The sequence below is a fragment of the Azolla caroliniana genome, unplaced genomic scaffold, assembly GCF_043228905.1.
Source record: "Azolla caroliniana isolate FFs.n. ecotype wild unplaced genomic scaffold, voAzoCaro1.0.p SCAF_4, whole genome shotgun sequence".
Taxonomy (NCBI): domain Eukaryota; kingdom Viridiplantae; phylum Streptophyta; class Polypodiopsida; order Salviniales; family Salviniaceae; genus Azolla; species Azolla caroliniana.
Window position 1 is genome coordinate 19,450,964 of NW_028230439.1, and position 17,962 is coordinate 19,468,925.

Sequence of the window (17,962 nt, forward strand, 5' to 3'; positions counted from 1 at the left end):
ACACACGGCCATCGATTCGGTAAGAGGGAAGGATCGCAGGAAAATATGGTCAGCGATGGCGCAATGGCTCACACTATTAGCACCACCAGTGGAGCCCATCATGGCGAAGACGCGGGGAAGATCAATCGAAGGAACCTCCAAAACAGCTTCAAAACGGTAGCAGCTATTGGCCCTAAGGCAACCAAAGGGATGGAGGCCCACAATGAAAAAACGGCGAAAGAGCGGCCTAACCAGGCGGAGACGCAGGAGGCACACCGACATGTCCAATAAAGAGTACATTGTGCCAACCAGGTCAACAGGAGCCAGATCCCTTGGCAATGAAAATCAATCTTGGGACTCAAGAGGAGGAAACGGCAGTGGAGCCCAACGAGCACCTCCAACGGCGCCAGAAGAAGATCACTGCACACCATGCAGGGGAGCAATCGGGTCCAGAGAAGGATAGGAAGTCGATACCCTGCACTAAGGGCCCAGAGCCAAGGGTGGAAGCGGGACCGGTTCCTACAGAACCGGTCACAGAATTCCCTGTGCAGCAAGCTACGCGGATGGGTCAGGACATAACAAGACCCGTGATTCAGGAGCATGGTGATCCAGTTGTCTACACAATCGGCACACCAGGACCAACCAAAGCCGAAACGGCCAACTGAGGCACAACCAGAGCCAGAACTGACAAGTGGTAACCAACCGGAGCCAGAGTTACCAACCAGACAAGATCAACCACTGGCATGCGCAGAAATCGGCCAACCCTCCGTGCAAACACAACAACAACGCACCAGCAGCCAATGGCTGTGGTGGATCGGTGAGCAAGTAGCCGGAGTGGTCCATTATATGGAGGCAGAAGAGAGAGCACAATTGGAGCGGTTGCTAGCCACAACCGGAGAACTAGAGAAGGCCCGGTCAAGGATCCGGAGCTTGGAACAAGAATTGGAAATAGCCAAGGAAGAATTGGCTAAGATGGTCATAACAGGACCCCAGGAACAAGAACCGGTGGCTCCGGTACATGTACAGAATAATGAAACACCGACAACTATTCAAAATCATACGACCCCGGTGACGGAAACAATCCCGGATACAATCATTACAGCGCAAGCACAAGAGCTTGTTGTTCTCAAAGAATACCTGGCCGCACAGGAAGCATTACGGGCCAGGGAAAGAGAATTAAAAATAGTTGTGGAGGAGGAACAACAGAAGACTGCCGACAACCTCCACCAAGCAGAAGAAAGCCTACGGAAGGGACACCAAGCCTATGACCGGCTTAAGGAAGAGAAAGAAAAATTGCTGCAAGAGAAGGATAAACTCCGAAGGATGGCAGAAACAGAGATAGAGAGGCTGAAAGAAGAGCTTCGGCAACAAAAGGATAGGGAAGACCGAGCTGAGAAGATGTTCGAGCGACCGGTAGCAGGAGAAGATGTTCGAGCTCCGGAACGAAGTGCAACGGGCAGAGACAGCACTAGCGGAAGATTTGGCTGAGAAGGAAACCATACGAACTGAAGCGGCACAAGAACGCCTGGAACTCTAGATGCAACATCATACAGAAACGGACCGCGCCACCATGGTCTTACAAAGAGTGCAGAAAACTTATCAGAATCAACCGGTGCGCTACAAGGACCAGGAGGTGGTAATGGCGAACCTGATAAAACAGTTGAAAGATGAACGGCAGGCCACTGAAGACAAATCAAAGATGGGGCTGGAGTGGATCCGATGCATTGTACAAGCATGGCAGAATCGAACGAAGCGATTGATTGAAGACAACTCAGTATTATGGTGGTCGAAATGGGCGAAGCATGTTGTCGAGCTACAGTTGCTGAGAGCGGACGTAGAAAACCGGCAAAAGGAAGTAGATGAGTTCTATAAGCTAGAAAAGGAAGACTTTGCTGCCGTGAAAGATGAATTGGCAGATGACTTCGTAGCGTTGGCTGATGAACAGATCGCAGTGGTCCGGCAATTAGTAGCACAACTGGACGATGATCGGTTGGATAACCAAATCCGGTTTGAAAGTTACGAAAAGGAGAGGCTACAGCAAGAGGCGACGAAAAGCGCGGCAACAATCAATCTCAGTGATGAGGAGCCATCGTTGGAGCAAAGGAAGGACAGAGACAAGGCTTGGACAAGCCAACCGGATTTAACTCAGGAGGACTAGCCAAGGGAGGAATATCCCCAAAAACCGCTAGCACCTAGAGCCGGACAATAGCTATCGAAGGAGCAACGCTTAGAAGAGCCGGAGACCGCGCAACAACAGGAGCAACAACAACAACCAACGGAGCAGAAGCCGGAACAACAACCACAGCCAACGAAGCAGCAACAGTAGTAGTCTGATCAGCTTTCCAAAGAACCCTTACAGCCCCTCGATCAGATCATTCTGGACATTTTCGATGAGGATTGAAGGCCCGGTTACATTGTAAATCAGGATGGATAATTAATAAAGCCCCATTGTCTTATCTCTGTGTATTGATTACCGTTCTATGCTAATTACTTTCTATCTTATGCGTGTATTAAGATTCAATATATATTGCTTAAGTCTTCGATAAAGGTCTGATTAATCATCGGTCTAACTCTATCTCACCGTAGCACCCTTTGGTGAAGTGTCTTCTGTAGACACGCTGTGTTAGGCTATTGTCCGACGCTTAGGAGTAACATGGATTTCTAACCACTAAGACTTGACTTCCTATGTGGCATGAATAAATTCATGTCCACAATCTATATGACATATGAGGTCACACTACATAAAGCCATGGACAAATTCATGTGCACATTCTTCATGAAATAGGAGCCAAGATTCCATTTGTTTCAATATTGTGGAATGTGGAAAATGAAAACCAATGGCATGCCAACTTCATACCCTACCAAATTCAAAATGTAACAGTTTTCACACGTAAATGTACACTAAATTTCGGAGTTATTAATGGGATGAACACGGAAGTCTCGACTGCGACGACCTCGAAATTAATTATTATGGTTATTTACATTGTGGCGTGAATAAATATATGTACACAATCTATATGATAGTTGAGGCAAGTCTCACTAAAGCCATGGATAAATTCATGTTCACATTCTATATTGTGTAATGAGAAAAATGAAAACCAATGATATGCCAACTTCATACCCTACCGAATTCAAAATCTAACAGTTTTCACACGTGAATGTGCACTGAATTTCGGGGTCGCTAAATGGATGTACGCACAAGTCTCGACTGGGATGATCTCGAAATTTAACCATTGAGTCGATTTTTTTGCTGAAATTAACTATTATGGTTATTTGCTTTTGCAAAAAATAATCCATGTACAAATTCGATACGTAATATGTGTCAAGGCCCTCCGCTACCATTATATAATGTCAAGCTCATTGTTTGTCAAGCTTAGGTTTCCATGACCATAACGTGGACTTCTAAGCACTAAAATACAACCAGACACTAGTCTTAAATTGAAAAAAATCGTGGCTGGGATGAACATTTGATAGGAACTTTTATTGGGGACAAGTGGTTGTAGTTTTTTGCTCAAATTAAATTGTTACGCTCCTCGGTATTTCCAACCAACTGCCTATCTCAAATCTATTGGGATTGCAAGCATCTTTATAACTTGATATAGACTCAATTTTGGTGTGGTTGCTGGTATTCGAGCCCAAGTCTCAACGGTCGCAACGTGGAATTCTAACTACTAAATTACAACGACCGAGTTTCCATGTTGCATGCATAAATTCATAGCTACGCTATATAACATATTAGGCAAGTTTCCATAAAGGCATCATAAGTCTGGAACTCTAATAAGTAAGACTTGATTTCCTATACGGCATGAACAAATTCATGTACACAATCTATATGACATATGAGGCAACTTTGCATAAAGCCAGGGACAAATTCATGTGCACATTCTATATGAAATAGGAGCCAACATTGGACTGATGACAATATTCTGCAATGTGGAAAATGAAAACTAATGATATGCCAATTTCATACGACTGCTGAATTTAAAATCTAACAGCTTTCTTACGTGAATGTACACTGAATTTTGGGGTCGTTAATGGGATGTACGCGGAAGTTTGGACAACAACGACCTCGAAATTTAACCACGGTGTCGATTTTTTTGCTCAAATTAATTATTCTTGTTATTTACATTTGGAAACAATAATCCATGAACACATTTGATACGTAATATGCGTTAAGGCCCTCCACTAGCATTCTATAATGTCAAGCTCATTGTTTGTCGAGCTTAGGTCTCCATCACCATAACGTGGACTTCTAACCACTAATCTACAACCACAAAATGCTTTTAAACCCTAAACAATGTTGGTTGGGGTGAACATTTGGTAAGAACCTTTGTTGGGGATGATTGGTCGTATCTTTTTGCTCAAATTAAATTGTTACACTCGGTATTTCCAACCAACTTCATATCTCAAATCCATTGGGATTCAAAGCATATTTACAAGTTGATATAGACTCAGTTTTGGTGTGGTTGCTGGGATTCGAGCCCAGGTCTCCACGGCCACAACGTGGAATTCTAACCACTAAACTACAACCACCGAGTTTGTGTTACCAAATTGGAACTAACTCACCATTAAGTAATGACTTCCCATGTTGCATGCATAAATTCATGGCTACATTCTATATAACATATTAGGCAAGTTTACATAAAGGTGTCCATAACTGTGGAATTCTAATCACTAAGACTTGCCTTCCTATGTGGCGTGAATATATTGATGTACACAATCTATATGACATATGACGCAAGTCTCGATAAAGCCATGAACATTTGATAGAAACTTTTGTTGGGGACGGGTGGTTGTAGTTTTTTGCTGAAATTAAATTATTATGCTTCTCAATATTTGCAACCAACTTCCTATCTCAAATCCATTGGGATTCGAAGCATCTTTACAAGTTGATATAGACTCAGTTTTGGTGTGGTTGCTTGGATTCGAGCCCAGGTCTCCACGGCCACAACGTGGAATTCTAGCCACTAAACTACAACTACCGAGTTTGTGTTGCCAAATTGGAACTAACTCTTCACAACCGCATCATGGAGTTGTAACCACGAAGTATTGACTTTCCATGTTGCATGCAGAAATGCATAGCTACACTCTATAGAACATCTTCACATCTTCACGTCTAACTACTCTGCCTCGAGGTCTATGCTTGCCGTTATGCTCAATACCGTCCGGATGGAAGTCATCTTTACTACCGGGGCAAATATCTTGTCGAAGTCTACGCCCTTCTTCTACTGGAACCTTTTCACCACGATCGTGGCTTTGTATCTTGGGGGGTTCCCAACATCTCTCGATTTTAGCTTGTACACCCACTTGTTTCGGAGTGTCCTCTTTCCTTTTGGGAACTCCACCAATTCATACGTGTGGTTCTAATGCATGGAATCCATCTCGTCCTGCTTGACACTCGACCACTTGCGGTTGTGGGTGTCTCTCTTAGTTTCTTCGAACCTTTCCGGCTCCCCCTGATCGGTTAGCAGTACATCCTCTGGATCCAGAAACCATTGTCTCTCTGAGAGGATATCTGCGTCTTTGGTTTTCGGCAACTGGCTCCTCTGTTTGTTCTTCATCCGAATCTGATTCAGGTTCTTGGCTAGTTCTGGTTCCTACTTCCTCTCCTTCTCCTGCCGGTTCGGTGTCCTCTCCGTAAACGGCCGGTTCTTCGAGTGTTAACCGGCTCTTTGTCGGTTGGGTTTGCATCTCATCGAACCGATCGTTACCGGTCAACTCGGAGTTCATTATCTTCTTCTCCGACACCTAGTCGGGAAGGGTCTTGTTCTCCATGAAGATAATATTTCAACTCCGGAACACCTTCTTGTCGACGGGGTCCCACACTCGGTAACCGAACTCATCATCGCCGTATTCGAGGAGTATGCAAGGCCCAGACTTTGGATCCAAAATTTCTCTCTGGTCCTTTGCCACATGCACGTTAGTGAGACACTCGAACACCTTTAGATGCCGGTAAGACACTTCCTTACCAGTCAATAGTCTCTGTGGCGTGTCTCCGTCCAAGGGTACTGAGGGTGATCTTTTTATCACGTACGTTGTTTTCGTAAGCGCATCAACCCAAAACATCTTGGGTAACTTGGCATGTGCTAGCATACTCCGGACCATCTCCATTATGGTCTGGTTCATCCTCTCGGCCAACCGGTTTAGTTCCGACGTTGTCGTGCCTTACGGCTCCGGATCGTTGCGTGAGTCGGGTGGGAACCGCTGGGGTTATGGACTAGGAGGAAAGAAAATTCTAAGGAAATTAAGAGTATGAAATATATTGTCAGAAAGAAAGATATGAAAAACTCGTGAATCCCACGAGTATAGTGTATTAGTGAGTAATCAAATTAAGAGAGAAAATAGTTAGCAAATTCGTGAATCCCACGATTATATTATATTAATCAACCCTTGTAAAATAATCAACAACCTCTATACATCTTTCTCTCTTCCTTATATAGTGTTGGAAGAGTCTAAGTTTATCACATGCAAGCATCATGCTTTTCCTATCTTTAGTTTTCATGCACACTGCATGTGCATGATTAGCTTTCTATCTCATCTTTTCTTTTAACTCTAGTGTCTATGCATGAATAACTTTTTGTACTATGCATGTCTAGAAATTTTACATGGGATAAAGTTTAGTATAACTTTAAAATTTATAATACGCTAGTATAATGATAAGGCTTAACATTATTAACATGGAGGTACAAGGTTCAAATCTTGCCCTATGCATGTAATATATATATTTTTATACTTTCTTCTATTTACAAATATGTCTCTTCATCCGGTGAGAAACCTTCACCGGCCTTCTTCATCCGGCTCTTTCTGGTTCTGCTTCATTCGGTGCTTGCTAGTTTTCTTTGTCCGGTTCTTACCGTTACCTCTTTACCGATCTCTTCATCCGTTTCTCACCGACTCTCACCGGCCTTCTTCATCCGGCTCTTGCTGGGTCTCCTTACCGGTTTTGGTCCTTACCGGTTCTCAACGGGTACTCCATGTCCTATCCGGAGAGACCAAAATGTAATTTTTCACGTAGTGTGCGAATTACACTACGACAACGTCTTCGACACGGTACATTCGAGCTGGATTCCCTTTGAGCGGCAGTACTCCTCGAACTGCCCCCGATATTGTCCTCTGTTATTTGCTCGAACCGCCTTCAGCTTCCGGCCTATTTCTCTTTCCACTCTTGCGTGGAGCTCCTTGAAGACGGATAACACCTGATCCTTCGTCTGCAACGGTGTGGCCCACAACTTCCGGCTATGGTCGTCTATGAACATCACGAAGTATTGCGATCCAGCATGTGACTTCGTGTCCACTTGACACACATCGATATGCACCAGCTCTAGTGGTGCATTTTGTCTCATCGGTAGCCTTGAGCGAAGGGAGGTCCGATTTTGCTTACCAGCTAGGCAGTCTGTGCACTTCTCAAGATGCACGTCTTTCACCAGAATGAGGTTGTCATCGGCCAGCCTCTTCATCCCCTTCTCGCTCATGTGACACAGTCTCTTGTGCCACACCTCACCGGTAGTGTCACATGCGATGTTCACTTCTTCCCGGCATAACCGGGCATTCATTAGGTACATAGCGTTCACTTTTTGGGCTCGAGCGACTATTAGGTTCCCTTTGCTAAACTTCATGACTCCGTTCCAGATGCTACTCGTGTAGCCTTCATTGTCTAGCTGACCGGCTGATATTAGGTTCAGTCGAACCTCTGGAACGTGTCGGACATCCTTCAGCAGTAGCTTGCATCCAGTTGGTGTTGTCAACCACATGTCTCCTATGCCGACAATTCGGCATGTACCTTCATTCTCCATCCGGACACAACTGCGCTCACCGACTGTGTAGGATGAGAAGCATTTCCGGTCCCGGCTCAAGTGGAACGACACTCCGGAATCGACAACCCACGTTGTCTTGTCGCCGACAAGGTACAACTCACTATCTTCAGTGATGAGCATCAACTCTTCTTCACTTGTTGCGAATGACGTCGTTCCCTTCCGGTCTTTACCGTTCCGTTTCGGTGACCGCTTCGAATCGGTATTGTCGATTTCCTTGTCTTTCTGGAAATGCCGACAGTTCTTTTGGAAATGCCCCGGCTTGCCGCAATAGAAGCAAGTGGGCCTCCCCCTCGACTTGACTCTTTCTAGGGATAGTTGTTTTCCTTCCGGCCCGGCGTTGCCCAAAGTGACAACTAACATCTCCTAGCTATTCGGGAGGGAACCAAGCAGGAGTAATGCTAGTACCTCATCGGCGAGAGGTACTTCCAACGATGTTGCCTAGTGTATCAGCCCCTAGAAGGCATTCATGTGGTCCGCCATATTGGAGCCATCTTGGTATCAGAGTCTTACTAGCTTCCGGAATACCGAAACCCGATTAACAACATTTTTGTTCTGAAACGTTAAATGCCGATCTTCCCTCAGAGCTCATGAACCTTGCTCTCTTCATTGAAGTTGTTGTACAGGCTCATGTCGATGAACCACCGTCTGTACGTCGTTGTCTTCATGTGCATCACCTCCCATATCATGGCATCGATGTTGTCCGGTCTCTTGTCCCCAAACTGAACTGGCAACCAAAGATCTTTAACCACGAGCATGTCCCTCATCTTCGACTTCCACATTGAGTAGTTGGAGCCGGTGAGCTTGAACATGCCGCCAAATGAATCTTCCATTTTCTATGTCGTTTTGCTCTGATACCAGATTGTAGAGAATATGCGGAATAATGCTCGGCCATAACCGAGTCTTCAACTACAATTTCGTTGAGAATTACAATCACAAAAATGGGAATGTAGATATAGATACACGTATACACAAATAATATGAGAGAGGGTACACAATATGTTTACGTGGAAAACCCTAAATGGGAAAAACCAGGTGAGTTCACAAAGTCCAACTATCACTATGCAAGGAGAATACAATAGAGGAACACAGAGGCAACAACCTCTTGCTCTCAATCTTTGCCTGACGGCAGTTACACCAGAGACACACTATGTATCGTGCTCTCTCTCTCTCTCTCTCTGTTACGCTCTGTACAGTAGTTACACCAATAATTCTAAAAAACATCATCATACCCTGTTTGCCCTAGGTCATACTTATACTAATATGACTTTTGGGCTATTTACAAATGTAGCCACAATGGGCTAACATAGACATATTTACATATATGTCCCTTCATCCGGTGAGAGGTTCTCACCAGGCCCACGTCATCCGGTTTTCACCGGGTCTTCATTGTCGGGTACTCCTCATCTGGTTCTCACCGGGTATTCCTTACCGGGTACTCATCATCCGGTTCTCACAGGGTCTTCCATTGCCGGGTACTCATATCCCATCCGGAGGGACCAAAATCCTAAAACTTAAAGTGATTGCCCTAAGTCATATTTATAGTAATATGAACTTAGGGCTATTTACAACTATAGCGACAATGGGCTTACTCCAGACATATTTACAAATCTGTCTTCTCTTCCGGTTCTCACCGGGTCTCCTCTGATTTCCAAATCTCTTCCAGTTCTCATCGGGTACTCTTTATTCATTACTGGATCCCATCCGGAGAGACCGATTTCCCAACATCAATGTACACATTCGATACGTAATATGCGTCAAGGCCCTTTGATTAGAATGTATAATGTCAAGTTCATTGTTTCTCAAGCATAGGTCTACATAACCAGAACGTGGACTTCTAACCACTAAAGTACAACCACAAAATGGTCTTAAATTGAAAACAATCTTGGTTGCGACGAACATTTGATAGGAACCTTTGTTGGGGATGGTTGGTCATAGTTCTTTGCATAAATTAAACTGTCATGCTCCTCGGTATTTGCAACCACCTTCCTATCTCAAATCCATCGGGATTCGAAGCACCTTTACAGGTTGATATAAACTTAGTTTTGGTGTGGTTGTTGGGATTTGAGCCCAGGTCTCCACGGCCACAACGTGGAATTCTAACCACTAAACTACAACCACCGAGTTTGTGTTGCTAAATTGGAACTATCTATTCACAACCGCAACATGGAGCTGTAACCACTAAGTACTGACTTTCCATGTTGCATGCATAAATTCATAGCTACACTCTATATAACATATTAGGCAAGTCTCTTAAAGGCATCCAGAAATATGGAGTTCTAATCACTAAGAGTTCACTTCCTATGTGGCAAGAATAAATTAATGTGTAGAATCTATATGACATATGAGGCAAGTTTTGATAAAGCCATGGACAAATTCATGTGCACATTCTATATGAAATAGGAGCCAAGATTGCACTATTGACAATATTGTGCAATGTGGAAAATGAAAACCAATCTCGAATTTTAACCACGAAGTCAAATTTTTTGCTCAAATGAATTATTATGGTTTTTATTTGCAAACATAAATCAATGCGTCAAGGCCCTCCGATAACAATGTCTAATGTCAAGCTCATTGTTTTTCAAGCTTAGGTCTACATGACCAGAAAGTGGACTTCTAACCACTAAAGTACAACCAAAAAATGGTCTTAAATTGAAAACAATCTTGGTTGGGACGAACATTTGATAGGAACCATTGTTGTGGATGGTTGGTCGTAGTTCTTTGCTCAAATTAAAGTGTTATGCTCCTCGGTATTTGTAACCAACTTCCTATCTCAAAACCATCGGGATTCGAAGCACCTTTATAGGTTGATATAAACTTAGTTTTGGTGTGGTTGCTGGGATTCGAGCCCAGGTCTCCACGGACACAACGTGGAATTCTAACCACTAAACTACAACCACCGAGTTTGTGTTGCCAAATTGGAACTAACTCTTTACACCCGCAACATGGAGTTGTTACCACTATGTACCGACTTTCAATATTTCATGCATAAATTCATAGATATACTCTATATAACATATTCGGTGTTGACTATACGGTCATGACAAGGAGTGCGAAATGGTCGATCATCGGTGGGGAGAGGCCTAGATGTGAGAGAGGTTTCGGGTTTCGGGGTTTCGGGTTTAGGAATTAGGGTTTAGGGATTTAAGGATTAAAGAGTAGGTTTTAGGGGTTTAGGGTTTTAGGGATTAGGGCTGTTGACCATATGGTCATGACATGGAGTGCGGAATGGTAGATCGTCAATGGGTAGAGGAAAGAGAAAACAGGGTTCACGATTAAGCATAAGAGGGGATGAAGTGTAAATAACCACCAAGAACAATTTGAGCGCACCCAAATCGTTTAACACTCTTGGTGTAAGTGAAGCATAATGAGAGATAGAGGAAGGGGAGAGAGATGAGGGATTAATCACTAACATTAAAACTAGAAATAAGTTAAAACATAACCATTATTAAGCTAAATAGTCTAGATGAGAGAGAGGGAGAGATTAAGAAGGAGACTAATTTTTATTAAGAAAAAGGAAAAATTACAATACCATGGGTAATGGTCATGAGCAAACTAGTTTCGCCCCCTACGGGCCTCATCAGTGCTAAAATGACCATTCGGGGTGGATAGGTTTACATAAGGAGTTTTCGGAAATGCTTTAGAGAAATGGCAATGGGGAGTGGGGGTGTGCTTATGGATGTGATTGAAAGGGGGAAGATTTGGAGAAGAAGGAAAAGGATTTTATGGGCTTCGATGTGATAAGGGGAAGGTTTTGGTATTAGGAAAATGAGGTTATATTGTTAAAGGAGGGATAAGAAGAAAAGGGAGAGTTTAGGATATAAAATGTAAAAAGAGAGGAAATATAAGGCGCATTAAGAAAGAGGGGGAAACAAGGATTATGTGAGATGATGAGAAGGGAAGGAGAGAGAGAGAGAGAGAGAGATAGAAAGGAAAAACGCTTTTTGCTGAAATTAAATTCTTATGCTTCTCGATATTTGCTACCAACTTTCTATCTCAAATCCATCGGGATTCGAAGTATCTTTACATGTTGATATAGACTCACTTTTTGTGTGGTTGCTGGGATTCGAGCCCAAGTCTCCACGGCCACAACGTGGAATTCTAACCACTAAACTACAACCACCGAGTTTGTGTTGCCAAATTGGAAATAAGTCTTCACAACCGCACTAGGGAGTTGTAACCACTAAGTACTGAATTCCTATGCATAAATTCATAGCTACACTCTATATAATATATTAGGCCAGTTTCCATAAAGGCATCCATAAATATACTAATATAACTTTCGGGATATTTACAAATGTAGCCACAATGGGCTAACATAGACATATCTACATATATGTCCCTTCATTCGGTGAGAGGTTTTCGCCGGGCCTGCGTCTTCCAGTTCTCACCGAGTCTTCTTTGTGGGGTACTCCTCATCCGGTTCTCACCGGGTCTTCCTTGCCATGTACTCATCATTCGGTTCTCAGAGGGTCTTCCATTGCTGGGTACTCATATCCCATTCGGAGGGACCAAAATTCTAAAACTTAAAGTGATTGCCCTATGTCATATTTATAGTAATATGAACTTAGGGCTATTTACAACTATAGCATTAATGGGCTTACTCAAGACATATTTACAAATCTGTCTTCTCTTCCGGTTCTCACCGGGTCCACCGATCCGGTTTCCAGATCAATTCCGGTTCTCACCGAGTTTCCTTTGGTTTTCGGATCACTTCTAGTTCTCACTGGGTACTCTTTATTCATCACCGGATCCCATCCGGAGTGACCGATTTCCCAACATCAATCTACACATTCAATACGTAATATGCATCAAGGCCCTCTGAATAATTCATGTACACATTCGATACGTAATAGGCGTCAAGGCACTCCACTAACATTGTATAATGTCAAGGTCATTGTTTCTCGAGCTTACGTTTCCATCACCATAACGTGGACTTCTAACCACTAAAGTACAACCACAAAATGGTCTTAAATTGAAAACAATCTTGGTTGGGACGAACATTTGATAGGAACCTTTGTTGGGGATGGTTGGTCGTAGTTCTTTGCTCAAATTAAAGTGTTATGCTCCTCGGTATTTGCAACCAACTTCCTATCTCAAATCCATCTGGATTCGAAGCACCTTTACAGGTTGATATAAACTTAGTTTTGGTGTGGTTGTTGGGATTCGAGCCCAGGTCTCCACGGCCACAACGTGGAATTTTAACCATTAAACTACAACCACACAGTTTGTGTTGCTAAACTGGAACTAACTCTTCAAAACCGCAACATGGAGCTGTAACCACTAAGTACTGACTTTCCATGTTGCATGCATAAATTCATAGCTAAGCTCTATATAACATATTAGGCAAGTCTCCTAAAGGCATCCAGAAATATGGAGTTCTAATGACTACGAGTTCACTTCCTATGTGGCGTGAATAAATTAATGTGAAGAATCTATATGACATATGAGGCAAGTTTTGATAAAGCCATGGAGCTGTAACCACTAAGTACTGACTTTCCATGTTGCATGCATAAATTCATAGCTAAGCTCTATATAACATATTAGGCAAGTCTCCTAAAGGCATCCAGAAATATGGAGTTCTAATCACTAAGAGTTCACTTCCTATGTGGCGTGAATAAATTAATGTGAAGAATCTATATGACATATGAGGCAAGTTTTGATAAAGCCATGGACAAATTCATGTGCACATTCTATATGAAATAGGAGCCAAGATTGCACTCTTGACAATATTGTGCAATGTGGAAAATGAAAACCAATCTCTAATTTTAACCACTAAGTCAAATTTTTTGCTCAAATGAATTATTATGGTTTTTATTTGCAAACATAAATCAATGTACACATTCGATACGTAATATATGTCAACGCCCTCCGATAAGAATGTATAATGTCAAGCTTATTGTTATTCAAGCTTAGGTCTACATGACCAGAACGTGGACTTCTAACCACTAAAGTACAACCACAAAATTCTCTTAAATTGAAAACAATCTTGGTTGGGAAGAACATTTGACAAAAACCTTTGTTGGGGATTCGAGCCCAGGTCTCCACGGCCACAACGTGGAATTCTAACCACTAAACTACAACCACCGAGTTTGTGTTGCCAAATTGGAACTAACTCGTCACACCCGCAACATGGAGTTGTTACCACTATGTACAGACTTTCCATATTTCATGCATAAATTCATAGATATACTCTATATAACATATTCGGTGTTGACTATACGGTCATGACAAGGAGTGCGAAATGGTTGATCATCGGTGGGGAGAGGCCTAGATGCGAGAGAGGTTTCGGGTTTCGGGGTTTCGGGTTTAGGAATTAGGGTTTAGGGATTTAAGGATTAAAGAGTAGGATTTAGGTGTTTAGGGTTTTAGGGATTAGGGTTGTAGACCATATGGTCGTCACAATGAGTGCGGAATGGTAGATCGTCAATGGGTAGAGGAAAGAGAAAACAGGGTTCACGATTAAGCATAAGAGGAGATGAAGTGTAAATAACCACCAAGAACAATTTGAGCGCACCCAAATCGTTTAACACACTTGGTGTAAGTGAAGCATAATGAGAGATAGAGGAAGGGGAGAGAGACGAGGGATTAATCACTAACATTAAAACTAGAAATAAGTTAAAACATAACCATTATTAAGCTAAATAGTCTAGATGAGAGAGAGGGAGAGATTAAGAAGGAGACTAATTTTTATTAAGAAAAAGGAAAAGTTACAATACCATGGGTAATGGTCATGAGCAAACTAGTTTCGCCCCCTACGGGCCTCATCAGTGCTAAAATGACCATTCGGGGTGGATAGGTTTACATAAGGAGTTTTCGGAAAGGCTTTAGAGAAATGGCAATGGGGAGTGGGGGTGTGCTTATGGATGTGATTGAAAGGGGGAAGATTTGGAGAAGAAGGAAAAGGATTTTATGGGCTTTGATGTGATAAGGGGAAGGTTTTGGTATTAGGAAAATGAGGTTATATTGTAAAAGGAGGGATAAGAAGAAAAGGGAGAGTTTAGGATATAAAATGTAAAAAGAGAGGAAATATAAGGCGCATTAAGAAAGAGGGGGAAACAAGGATTATGTGAGATGATGAGAAGGGAAGGAGAGAGAGAGAGAGAGGGAAACGAAAAACGCGATGACGTTTCAAGAATAGTGTTGAATCATGTTTCTGATTTAACTTTGTCCTCAAAACTCCGTTTTTTATGATTTTTGGCTTGTTTTGAAGCTGATTCAGAGGTCTTTCGAATGACTATTAAGTTGTTACGTTTGGCTTTCATTACAAGAACCTACAAAAAAAGTGTCATCGTCTCAAATTAGTTCTCTCAATCTCTATTAGGATGGCTGACACAACAACAGGAAGTGAGTTGATAATTGTTGATGGATGTGGTAGTGATGATGGTTATGAAAATTACAAGAGGCAAAAGTTTATTGATGCTACAAAACATGAGAAAACATCATATGCTGTTATTCTTGGTGGGAAAGATGTTATTGGAGATGATTATGATATGGATAGTCGTTGTGATTTTGTTAAGGCTTTGCTTTTTGATTTTATGGAAAAAAATAAGAAAGATGCTAAAGATTGTGTGGAGGAGGATGTTGTCGAGGTGGTGATGGAGACCAACTCTATGTTAGGAACTTTTGACAAGTTCTATGATCGTGGTGTTATTTTGTATTTCACTAGCAAACTTCCTTTGGTATCATGGATTAAGCAGTGGTTGAATTCATTCATAATGCCTAATTGTGTTGAGGATGTGTATGTGGCTCCAAGAGGTTTCTATGATGTAGTTTTTCAATCGTCAGAACACCGTACAACTTTGATGACAAAGATACCAATCTTCTTTTATAGAATATTAGTGCATGTGATGGAATGGGTTCTAGTGGTGGATTATAAAGATTTATTAAAGCAACAATGTCCAATTTGGGTGACTGTTGATTGTGGTAACTCATTCTTTTGGGATTTACTACTAGGATTGATGTCCCAAATTGGTAAAGTTTTGGTTTCTCCTCATGTTAATTCGTTGAACAAATGTAGATTTTGCATGTTATGGGATACAAGTTGTAAACTTCCAGGATGGTTGAGTGTCGATACATCTCGATTTGGTCGATTTCGTTTTAAGCTTCAATGGGAAAATTTTGAAGGACACTGTTTTAAATGTGGTAAATTGGGGCATTTTATGGCTGAATGCCAATATCATGGTGAACTATGCCTAGAAAATAATGTCAAAGGGAAAAATAAAGAAGATGTTGAGAACGATATTGTCTCAATGGTTGATATGGTCATGGATGAGGGAACATCTCATGGGTTAGAGTGAGATCCTAAAGTTCATGGTCATGTTAGAGGTGTTGGGAAGGAGAATGGAGTATGTAATAATGATGGCCCAAATGTTGAAGATGGAGAGTGGCATCAAGTGAAGCATAAGATAAAAGGGAAGGGTGTTGCCATACAAAGGGAATAAAAAAAACTTATGGTACGCCAATACCAAAAGATAATTTGAGGTTGAAGGAGGGGTTTAAGAAAAATCCTTGGTAGAAACAAGTGTGAAATTAGAGATTGTCCAACCAATTATAATTTGATTCTTCAGGAAGGGTGGTACGACCTCAATTAAATCAAGGACTTCGTTCTCGTGGAGCTAGACAACAAAACCCTAATATTGGTGGAGGGCATGTAGTACACACAAATCCTTATGCAACTCTTGAACAACTAGTTAGTACATTCATGAATACACTTGCTCAAAAAGAGGAAATTCTTACCAAAGGTATTAAATGAAAGTGGTATCATGGAATGTGAGAGGGGCATCTTCTCCTCATAAGAAATATATATTATGGAAAACTTTATTTGATAAAGATTGGGATGTTTTATGTGCAGTTCAACATAAGTGTCATGATTTAGCAGGATCTGTTTTACATTTGCGTGGATATTCCGCATATTATGAAGGACAGTTATCACATCATTACTCAGGGTTTGTCATAATCATTGGTGATTCGTTTTGTGCACATATAGTCTATAATGATCCATATGGACGTTTTTTGGTGATGGAAGTCAAGTATTTTGAGGATTTGATATGGTTGGTAGAAATCTATGCACCCAATAATGCTAATCAACGCATTGAGTTATGGTCTTCAATGTATCCACGGTTATCAGTGGGACGTGTTGGTTTGTTAATGGGTGATTTTAATGTGTGTTGATGCTTCACAATCTACTTCACGATTCTCATTGATGGATTCTCCTGAGCAAGAAGTTTGGGACAAACTGGCATCAAAGGTTTTGAAGTTGGATGTATGGAAATGGTTGCATCAAGATGAGGTTGGGTTTACATTTCAGTCTATGCAATACAAGGAAACATGGAGTAGGTTATATAGAATGTATGTTGTGCATGATGAGTCCTTTTTGCCAAAGATGCTTAATATGTCAATTATGCAAGAGGTTGTGACATCAGATCATTTTCCCATATGTTTTGAGTTTAATAAACATGGGGTAGATATGTACAAAACATTGCTTCAACGAGTCCCTTTGAGGTTCAATTCTTCTTTATTATTACATTCTTTATTTGATGCCTATATGCAACAAATTTTTGGCATGTTTTCAGAACAAGTTATTTCAAAAGGATGGCATGCATGGGATACAACACTACAGAACATCAATACATCATATGTATGGTATGACTAATGCTAAAAGACATAAGAAATTGATTGATAAGTTTTCATATATTCTTACGCGGTGCAATGTACTATTGATGAATAATCCACATGATGAAGAGATTTTGGATGTTCAAGTTCAAGTACAGGACATTGTGAAGAATTTGTCTTGGCAAAGTTATTAACAGGCAAGCCTACGTCAATTAAAGGAGGGATTTATAGATAATCAATCACAAACTCATATGTTTTTTCAAGAATTAAGACCACCATATGCTCGTCCAAATGTGGTACGAATTAAGATAGGGGATGACATTGTTGTAGACCTAGTCAGGGTTTTTGAGTTATGTATTACTCATTTTAAGAATTTGATTGGGCTAGAGTTGATTATTAATGAGGATGTCTTGAAAGCACGACAAAGAGTTTTATAATGTAATTGGGAGTGTCGTGAATACAAATATTTGTCAAGAATTGGATGTTGATTTTGAAGTAGTTGAGGTGGAAAAGGTATTGTTACACCTTCCAAATGGTAAAAGCCCTAGCATTGGCAG

General features: G+C 41.5%; 3 non-coding genes across 3 annotated transcripts; all 3 read right to left on the reverse strand.

Annotated features, from left to right (window-relative positions):
* Positions 1-4,440: 4,440 nt before the first annotated feature.
* TRNAH-GUG (transfer RNA histidin (anticodon GUG)) lies at positions 4,441-4,512 on the reverse strand. The gene has a single exon. It is a non-coding gene; the product is annotated as a tRNA-His (tRNA).
* A 6,106-nt stretch (positions 4,513-10,618) lies between these two features.
* TRNAH-GUG (transfer RNA histidin (anticodon GUG)) lies at positions 10,619-10,690 on the reverse strand. Its single transcript has one exon. It is a non-coding gene; the product is annotated as a tRNA-His (tRNA).
* Positions 10,691-11,841: 1,151 nt separating this feature from the next.
* Positions 11,842-11,913, reverse strand: TRNAH-GUG (transfer RNA histidin (anticodon GUG)). Its single transcript has one exon. It is a non-coding gene; the product is annotated as a tRNA-His (tRNA).
* Positions 11,914-17,962: the final 6,049 nt, after the last annotated feature.